Source organism: Pinus tabuliformis, chromosome 4_1 (genome assembly GCF_031772625.1).
Source record: "Pinus tabuliformis cultivar Carrire ecotype Pingquan chromosome 4_1, CPIR1, whole genome shotgun sequence".
Classification (NCBI taxonomy): domain Eukaryota; kingdom Viridiplantae; phylum Streptophyta; class Pinopsida; order Pinales; family Pinaceae; genus Pinus; species Pinus tabuliformis.
In genome coordinates, this window is record NC_142303.1 from 606,058,090 (window position 1) to 606,068,716 (window position 10,627).

Genomic DNA, 10,627 nt, shown 5'->3' on the forward strand with positions numbered 1-10,627 from the left:
TCCATTTCTCCAAGTAGGTGCCATCGGAACTGGACAAACATCTACCAAACATACCTCTTGAAATAGGGAATTGATGTACAACCCAAGACGACCCACCCTTGCCTTATCACCCCATTATTCGTTTGCAGAGAGAGTGAGGTTCAGGTCCCCTGCTAGGATAATATTACTGCAATTTAGGAGTCCATTTTTATACAAAATCTCTTAGAAAGTCCTCATGTTCAAACTTAGAAAGTCCTCATGTTCAAATATGGGGCATAATAGTTAACCACTATCACCGCTCTTGAAATACCCCTTAGTTTACCTTCAAGAATAATGCCAACTTTGGACTGGAACACTAAGAAATATGCATGAGAAGGGTACATATAGTAGCAAGACCCCCGAATGACCATCTGCCTATGAAGCATAGACACACCAACCAAGGCAAACTTTCGAAAATAAATCTCGAGCTTTTACTCCAGTAGACATAGTTTCTTGGAAGAGCATAACCTCAAGGTGATGAGCTTCTAGAAAACATTTTAAAGAGAGGAATTTGGAGGATCCTCTGAGACCTATAATGTTTAGAGAAAGAATTTGAATTTCAAAGAATTAATTGTGGGTGTCATTTCTCCAAGGGCTCAGGTAGAAGTAATGTTGAGGCCGCCACAAGAGTTGGCCTCTTAGGCTTGGGATTTCTTATTATCCTTTTTATTTCTGTGAAACATGACTAGGGAATATGACAATAAAGGAAATTCCAATGAGGGTAAAGATGATGACAACACATTCAGTATCAGAAGAGGAATATGGTCAAGAGAAATGCCCCATTGGCTATAGATTGACCCAAGGGGAAAAGCGACTTGCTCTGAGGATGATGATCCAATTGGGAGAGATGCAGGGCACAACGATGGGAAGGCGCCCAAATCCAACATACCTAAGGGGGTCGGAACAGAGAGGGAAACAAACTTTGAAAGCCTCCAAGAAGAGGATGAAGGACCAAATGCGAACAAAGGAGGAGGGTCAAGAGAACCAATTTCCATGGAATTGAGAGGGTCTGTATGGATGGCATTGTGGCTGAGAAATTCTAAATAACTTTTGAGGGAACTGATATTCAAAGAGGATAAAGGAAAGGAATTCATGGATGACAATTGAATCTCATCAAGAATAACAATACCTTCAGGGGAAAAAGAGGAGATAAAGGAGTCATGAATATAGGCTACCTAAGAAGAAAATGCATCCTCAGAGAGGATATCTTGATTAGGTGATCCGAATTGGATCCTTAAACTCTCTTAAAGCTACCCGAACTATGTAAAAACTCATACCGAAGTTTAAAGTCTTGTGGATGTCGAAGCCTATCAGAAATAACCTCTGAACAATGACAGTTTTTGGTCAGCACGGAGCAATGAGGACCTTCGGTCAAAGCATGCTGACCGAGGCCCATGGGGACCACGTAGTGGCGCAAACTGGCAAATGGGAAATCTAGATCAGAAAATGGAGATCGTTTCTGATGCACGATTAACGCTAATCGCGTATCGCTGGGCAAACCCCTCGAGAAGGAATAGCCCCGAGTGCTCAATCACAAGGGAAGCCGAGAAACCATGGGAAAAGCGCTAAAATGATAGGCAGGTCCCGCGCTCCAAAACCGATGGAATATCGGAGTCGTTTCAGGTGGTAAGTGGAATTGTCAGGAGACCCAACAATTCCATACATTGATTGACGCGTGTTCGGCGGATGAGAGAGAAAACCGCTCTTATCGTGGGCTAATGTCCGAGCAAGTCATCCGCGCAATAAGAGCAATAACCATAGGATTTGTAGGCCCCAGATCTAATGACAGAGATTTCACCCAATGGATGACCATACCTGAGGGAGAAATAAGCTACGGTGCATAAAGATTCGAAGTCTGACGTGGAAAATGAGTTGGCAGAGATTCGTGTTTTGCAAGCATTCTTGGAGTAAACAGAAATAATGGTTGTTTCAAACGATCAAGTGTTTCTGATGAACCTAACACTTAGCTGTTATGGAATAGGTGGCCACTTCCCTGTGAGGTGATGCAGTGACTGTAATAGCCGAAAGAAGAGATTTGAATGGATGGAGGTAGGGAATGAGAGGGCTAAAAGTGGAGATGAATAAACAAAGAGAAAAATGAGGGGATAGAAGAAGAGAGCGAGGAGCGAACAACAAAAAAACATTGAACGCGCAGAGAGTCTTTGGAGTCACTCAGAGGTTGAGTGAAAAGCTAGAGAGCTCAATTGACAACATCATATGTTGTTGTTGGAGTTGCTTGGAGGTCGAGCGATTCTCAGAGACATGCAAAGGCCAAGAGAAAGAGCTTAGAGAAGCCAGAGCTAGAGCCAGAGCGAGTGCCATAAGTGAGAGTTGAGAGCCAAAACCAGAGCCCGAGCCATAGAGCTAGAGCTGGAGTTAGAGCCCCAGCCAGAGAAAGAACCAGAGCCAAAGCCAAGAGCCAGAGCTAGAAAGCCGAAGAGCTCCAAGAGCCAAGGGATAAGATGGTGTTCTGAGCCCAATGTTCCTATATAAAACATTGGAGTTAAGTGTATCACTTGTAAAATAATTGAAGCCATAATCCCAAAGAGCCTAATCGAGTTGATTAGAGCTCAAGGAGACGTAGCCCAAGATATCAAGGTGAACTCCATATTATCTTGTTGTCTTATGTGTTTGTTCTTACTACTGCTTTAACTACTGTTATATGCATTTATATATCAATTTAAGTACCTTCCCATATCAGTACAAATGACAAATTTTAAAGCAAATAATTAGCTGAAAACAAATACAAGCATACACCCATATTTTAAAGCATTTCTTATTTCCGCATTGGTTGATCAAATAGACTTGGGAAAATTTAAAGCTTTGGAAGTGGGAGAGGTTATTGTAAGTTAGACAATAAGTCTAAGAGCCCCATTTTCAGATCAGGTGGTATCAGAGCTTAAGATTGATTAACCCCACCTTCAAAGAAGGTTGTATCAGAATTCTTGATTGATAGGGCAAAGATTGCTTGTCTAAAAGGTGCTTGGACAGTCAAGGATTGATTGCCTCATCGATTGTATGCTTGGTTGTAGACTGACTATTGTTTGAGTTTGCAGAGGTGAAGGGAAAGCTATTGATAGCTCAGTCCAGGAAGGACAAGAAAGAAGAAGGGCTAAAGGCATTCTTCTATCCCAAAGGGCCTCAGGGCAATCCTTGAAGCACAAAAGGTTGTTGCAAGAGGTTACTGAATAAGCTCTTTAATAATATTGTTTGAAGTTCTTTTAAAATGACAACTTCTACAAGTGAGTTCTCAAATTATTCTTGCTCCTGAAGTTCCTTTAATGGAGACATGAAGCATTATTTTTCCACCATGTTGGATATGGTGAGAGAAATGTATGAGGATGGAAGGAAGAGAAGCATACTTAGAGAGCAGTTGAATTCCGTGGAGGAAGAGAAGCAGATGCTTTCTAGAAAATTGCAGTAAATGGAGAGGCAACTTCATATTGCAAGTATGAACTTGAAAAGGATGCATGAGTTAGAGTCACAACTCTTTGTTGCAAAAGAAGCCTTGGCCGAGTATCAGCTTGAAGAAGAGGTAAACCATTCATGTTTGTCTTCAAATTCTTCTAAGAATGCTTATATTGGTTCTTTTGAAAAGGATACCAAAGGCATAGGTTCCAAGCTAATGCCCAAGATGGGCTATAAAGGTAAAGGATTGGGAAAACATGCACAAGGTATTGTTGAACCAATAATGGTCAAGGAAAGGCCTAAGTATTTGGGTCTTGGCTATGGGCAGTCTTATGGAGAGAATTCCAAAGCTACCATGAAGGCCATTGAAACAGTTCCAAAAAGGAGTTTCATTGCAAGTCCTCTACCTCAGAAGTGTGAGGATTGTATTCAGGAGGAATGCAATAGCTCGAAACATCATTCCCATGATGCAGGTGTTCAGAAGCACATACTTGAACCAGAGGGTTGTGGAAACTCTGACAACCTTGAAGAAAGTGATAGTGTTACAAAGGGAGCTACTTCTTCATTTGTCTCACCTCCTCATGAAGGCAATAAAGGTGAAAGAGGTAAGTATAAATCTAGTTCTAAACACATTGCTTTTGATTTTGTAAAGCATGGAAAAATAATTGCATGTTCCTTTTGTGGTTTGGATAACCATTATGTTTCTAGACGTTGGAAGAGGATGGCCACATACAAGAAACTTTTGAAGGAAAAGAAGCAAGTAGCCAAAGGTCCACAAGACAAGGCAAATCATGCTATCAAAAGGATGCACATGTGTTGCACTTACTGCCATAAGCAAGTGCATCTTATTGAAAGGTGTTGGACTTTGAATCTAGCACTACTTCCACCAAAGCTGAAGGATAAGGTGGAAAAAGAAAATGACAGGGATGGAAATAAATATTCCATGATTGATGTGGTTCAGGATGATTCACATATTGATGCTGATGTGCAAACAAAGGAGGGACCTTTGAAATGGATTGGTAAGAAATGGTTAGAATTCTTATCCAATTAAGGCTGCATGTCTCGTGATGCATTTGTTTTCATTTCTTGTGGAATAAATGCAAGTTGCAGGATCTTACCAAAATGGTAAATAGAAAGAAATTGAGTAGGAAACTCACTTTATTGTTGCAACAATATGTTCATTTCAGCTTCAGAAGTATAGTGTACTTAAGAAAAAGTTGAAAGATGAAATGCATGCCTGAGCATGAGATGCATGTGATGTTGGCTTGGGAGAAGTTAACTTGGTATCCAAAATGGAGATAATGATGAAGTGTTTCATCTTTCGGAAAAGAGTCCTAAAGGTCTTTCTCCTACATGCTTGACTTGAAGAGTCATTTGTTGTAAAGGCATGTTTTATTGGCTTGTTATCTAGTCAATCATTTGTATGTAGATATAAGACATGGAAGGGTTCACAAGATGTGAAATATGTTTCTTTGTTGAAGCAGGAGTTAGCCCATGCAGTTGTTGTTGGCAGCTTTTAAAACAGGTACAAATGAAAGCTTTGTGGAGCATATGTACTTCACATTTGTTTGAGCCACCTTGGATCAAGGATCAAGGCAAAAAAGTTCAAACTACCCTCTATAAACTTCATAGTAGAAGTTCTGCATGAAGTCAAGGAGGAAAATAGTTCTTCCCAAAATGACCAACCCATCCAAGAAGGGAAGTGGTTAGAGATTTTGGTTCAGAGGCACTATGCGAAGGAAAATGTAGGGAGGTTGAAAGAAGAGGGTGTTTTTACTCTCATTTACTGCTCAGATCAGTATATCAGTCTTTTGGTGGACCAAAAGTTCTTTTAGTAGGAAGGCGTGATCCGAATTGGATCCTTAAACTCTCTTAAAGCTACCCAAACTTTGTAAAAATTCATATCGAACTTTAAAGTCTTGTGGATATCGAAGCATATCAGAAATAACCTCTGAACAATGAAAGTTTGTGGTCAGCATGGAGCAACGAGGACCTTCGGTCAAATCACGCTGACTGAGGCCCATTGGGACCGCGCAGTGGTGCAAACTAGCAAATGGGAAATCTAGATTAGAAAACAAAGGCCGTTTCTGATGCGCAATTAGCAAAAAGCGTTAATCATGCATCGTTGGGAAAAACCCCTCAAGAAGGAATAGCCCTAACCACTCGATCACAAGGGAAGCCAAGAAATCATGGGAAAAGCATTGAAACGACAGGTGGGTCCCACGCTCCAAAACCGGTGGAATATCAGAGGCGTTTTAGGCAGTAAGCGGAATTTTCAGGAGACCTAGCGATTCCATACATTGATTGACGTGTGTCCGGTGGATGAGAGAGAAAACCGCTCTCATCATGGGCTAACATTCGAGCAAGTCATCCACACGATAAGAGCGATAACCGTAGGATCTGGAGGCCCCAGATCTAACGATGGAGATTGCAGCTAATGGATGACCGGACCCAAGGGAGAAATAAGCTATGGCGCATAAAGATTTGAGGTCCAACATGGATGATGAGTTGGCATAGATTTGTGTTTTGTGTGAATTCTTGGAGTAAATGGAAATAACAGCTGTTTCAAACGATCGAGTATTTTCGGTGAACCTGACACTTACCCATTACAGAATAGGTGGCCGCTTCCCTATGAGTTGATGCAGTGACTGTAGCAACTGAAAGAAGGGATTCGAACGGATGAAGGAAGGGAATGAGAGGGTTGAAAGTAGAGATGAACGGATGAAGAGAAAAAGGAGGGGACAGAAGAAGAGAGCGAGGAGCGAATAGCAAAAAAACGCTGAATGCGCAGAGAGTCTTTGGAGTCACTCGGAGGTCGAGTGAAAAGCCAGAGAGCTCAAATGACAACAACATATATTGTTGTTGGAGTCGCTTGGAGGTCGAGCAATTCTCAAAGGCATGCAAAGGCCGAGAGAAAGAGCTTGGAGAAGCGAGAGCTAGGGCCAGTGTGAGCGCCAGAAGCAAGAGCTGAGAGCCAGAACCAGAGCCCAATCCATAGAGCCAGAGCTAGAGTTAGAGCCACAGCTAGAGCAAGAGCCAGAGCCGAGCCAAGAGCCAGATCTAGAAAGCTGAAGAGCTCCAAGAGCCAAGGGATAAGATGGTGTTCTAAGCCCAATGTTCCTGTATAAAACATTGGAGTTAAGTGTATCACTTGTAAAATAATTGAAGCCATAATCCCAGAGAGCCTAATTGAGTTGATTAGAGCTCAAGGAGACGTAGCCCAAGATATCAGGGTGAACTCCATATTATCTTGTTGTCTTATGTGTTTGTTCTTACTACTGCTTTAACTACTATTATATGCATTTATATATCAGTTTAAGTACCTTCCCATATCAGCACAAACGATAGATTTTAAAGCAAATAATCAGCTGAAAACAAATACAAGCATACACCCATATTTTCAAGCATTTCTTATTTCCACATTGGTTGATCAAATGGACTTGGGAAAATTTAAAGCTTTGGAAGTGGGAGAGGTTTTTGTAAGTTATACAAGAAGTCTAAAAGCCCCATTTTCAGATCATCAGGTCCACTATTGACAACACTTCCACCCAGCAGAAGCTTTGTTGAGCCCGAGGGATCTAAAGGAGACTCCATCTGCCCTTGGGTAAAACCTTGTTGGGTTGAGGAAGATGGAGAGACCCATTCTGAAGAGGTGCAACCTATATTTCTAGAAGGAGCCAAAAAAAGACAAATACACTCTAGGGAATTTGCCCAAACTGTCAAAAAATCCTTGATGTCTTGATAGTTGTTGTTCACATGGCCTAAACCCTTACCACATTGTTGCATCCTACATTCCTTGTGAAGGTGGCCAATTTGGTGGCACCTGAAAGACATTTTATATTAATCCAGGGTTTGGATGTAAGACCTGTCACCACATGAGATTACTATTTCTTCAAGGAGGTTGGCCTCTGAATCTAACTCCACCAAAACCTAGGTGATGCGTTTTTCAAACTCCACTACGGTATTTTTATCAAAATAAATTAACTTCCCTAGTGTATTAGCAATGCTAATCAATATTTCTATTGACCAAAGTTCAAGGGGGAGCTCTAGTAATTTAACCCACAAATATTTGAGGCGGGGTTTATTGATGACATAGTTAAAGCTTATGTGCCACCATTATGTCCATAGAAAACCCCTGCTGAAGACCCACGCCTTTAAACAAAGATATAATGTAATTAAAGGTAAAAAATATGTATTTCATTAATATGCTTTTTCTACCTCCAGTATAAAGGAGAGTTCTAACTCCCACAATGTTTAACATTGAGTTGACACATGACATTTAAAAAATATTAATAGAAAAAAAAATTCACTATGAATTATAAATAAAAAATTCCAATGCCCATGTTAAGTAAAATATATCAATATCAACTTCAATATGAAGGAAATATGTAATTCCTTACATACTAAACATGGAATTGAGAAGTGGTATCTATCTATCTAACTATAAATATTTACCATAGATTCAGTTTAACTCTCTATCTATAAACAATCAACAAAGGTTCATTTTAATTTTGGATCTAACATATGTAAAAAAGGGTCAACACTTTGAAGTAACATTTGCACCTTGAAAAAATTGATTCCTATTGAAACATAATAAATATAAAAATAAGATAAATTTATAGTAATAGATAATAATTTTTGACATTGTTATTAAAATGAACAAAATCTAATAATTGGTTTAAAATATAAATTAAAATTTATGAAAGCATTTAGTAATCCCTTTTATATCCATAACCTTGAATTTTTTTACATATTTATGAAATTTTATTGAATATCTTACATGTCCATGACATCCCAACAAAGTTGGATCAATTTAAATGTTTAATTCCAAGGAAAATTAATAGCATAAGATGCATTGAAAATGATGAAAATGTGAAGAAAATGAAGATAAGAATAGTGATCTTCTCAATTGGGATGATATGGTGACAAAATGGTGACAACATCTAGATTACACTCCCTCCTTAGTTTGCATCCATGTGTTACATCAACGACAAGATTTGATGATGGAGGCAAGAAGATGACAAAAGGATTTATGATTCAAGGCACACTAGGTTACATGATTGTTGTGAGGATGGAGGAAATTATGCTTCAGGTGGGGAAAATTCCACCTAACATGTGGAAGCTTGTCATTTTTCTATGGCCCCTTGGTAAGATTAAAATGATCCATACTCAATGTGCCAATCTAATGACAGAGTTTTATTCAGGCAATTTTCTTGCTTTGCTCACAAACGTGTTCTTAGCATATATAATATTCATCCCACATTTAAGGAACTTTGCTTTTATAACTATTTGCATTGTAATTATGGACCCTTTACCTTCCTAGAAAGAAAATGCCCATCTACACCACACTCATGCTTTACTTTATGGGAATCCAGATCCTAAAAATTTCAAGTTAGAATGGGTCCCCCTATTATATGGAATCATGAATCAATATAAGAGATCTAATTGGGTATACATTTTTTCTCAAAATATATTAGATGTTATTAAGCTATCATAATCATCTCCACTAGGGTTTAGCCAATGTTTTTACATGTCAAATTACTTATGGATGTTATAGTAGCCTTTATTCCTTTTCCATTAATGAAATGGAATTGGTCTTTAAAACTTAACCAATTCATCAGTTTTGTTCTATTGTCTTGGAAAGTCCATATAAAAAATCATTTTTATGCTATTTGTGATAATATAATGTTGTATTTCCATAAAATACTTTTTGGAAAGCCTCCTCCCAGAATAACTAAAGAAATTCATCAACATATTAGGGCCTTGGATACTAGTTTGTGGAATCAAGTTTTTCTTATGAATTTATGGATGTGAGGCTAGTCCTTATGTGTCACCCTTATTCATTCTTGATAGTCTAATTGTGAGGGAAATATCCTATCAAATATCTCTTCATGGTATCACAAAATTACTGCATAAAAATTCAAAAAAACCGTGGCCAAAGTTTCCTATGAAGATTGGCCACCATACTATTAAACACAAAGGTAATGAAGTAATAGAAGAAAATGGGATTCAAGATCTCGTTTCATTCACTTCCTTTCTACAGGTATGATCCACATGACATTGTTAATTTACATCTCAATCCAATGATGCAATCTAAAAAATATGTGCATCAAGAACCACCATTTGATTCTTTTATCAAAAATGTTGATTCTTTTTTATCAAGTTGCATTCAAAAATTTTTGCTAGATGATACAAGAGGAGAGAGAAAATATTCATACTTTTAGGGAGAACAAACACTTTTTTTCCCTTAACCAAAGGATAAAGGCCTTTGGTGTTCCTATAGCTAAGCTACAAATGAGAAAATGTATCTTCTTATCATTCATTGACAACATTAATGAGCGTAAAGGAATTGAAAGTTCAAAAGCTCAACAATCTAGTCTAGGAACAAGAGCTAAACACCTTGATCAAACAAAATCCATTCAACAAGAATCAATTTTATTTCAAAAGAAACAAAAGGAAAAAGATAAATAAGAACAATAACCTAAAGGATGGGAATAATAGCAACAACAGGAGAAAAATGAGCAATCAGGAAGGAAAGATAACTCTTCATTTCAATATCAAAGTCTAAAATAGGAAATTGTTCAAAAGGGGAAAATAGTAGGGGAATTAGAGGAATCAACAAAGAAAACAAAAAGGCATGCTAATAAGATAGAGAAGATACCAATAAATGTTGATTAATCAAGCACTCAACAAATGGGGCAAGCACATGATGTTTCTCAAATCATGATTCCATTTGTTGAAATGACTAAGGTAATATCTCCAGGAGTCATCAACCCCTAGGGATTTTTCTTGAGCCAATAAATAGTCAATCCATGAGTTATATGAAGAATTGGATAAATTCTAAAAGAAAATTAATGGGTTTTAAGCTAAGCTTAAAAACAACCGGATCACCTAGGATAAGGAATGGCAATCCATTTACGCTATATTATGAGAAGAATTTTCCATAGCCATGGCAGATATTGAGGAAAACCACCTAGTTGAAAATAATCAATTAGAGGAGCAGTCTAAGAAGTAGTTCACTGAGGTCGAGACAAAACATGTTAAACAATTAGAGTACCTAAAGAAAATTAAAGCTAGAGAAATTGAAATATTAAATGAGGAATTTTAGATTAATTCTCAAACAATTTCTACAACATTTTAAAGTCTGTATCAATTCTATGGAAGAAAAAATAGAGAAACTCAAGAAAGAACCTATGGAGGT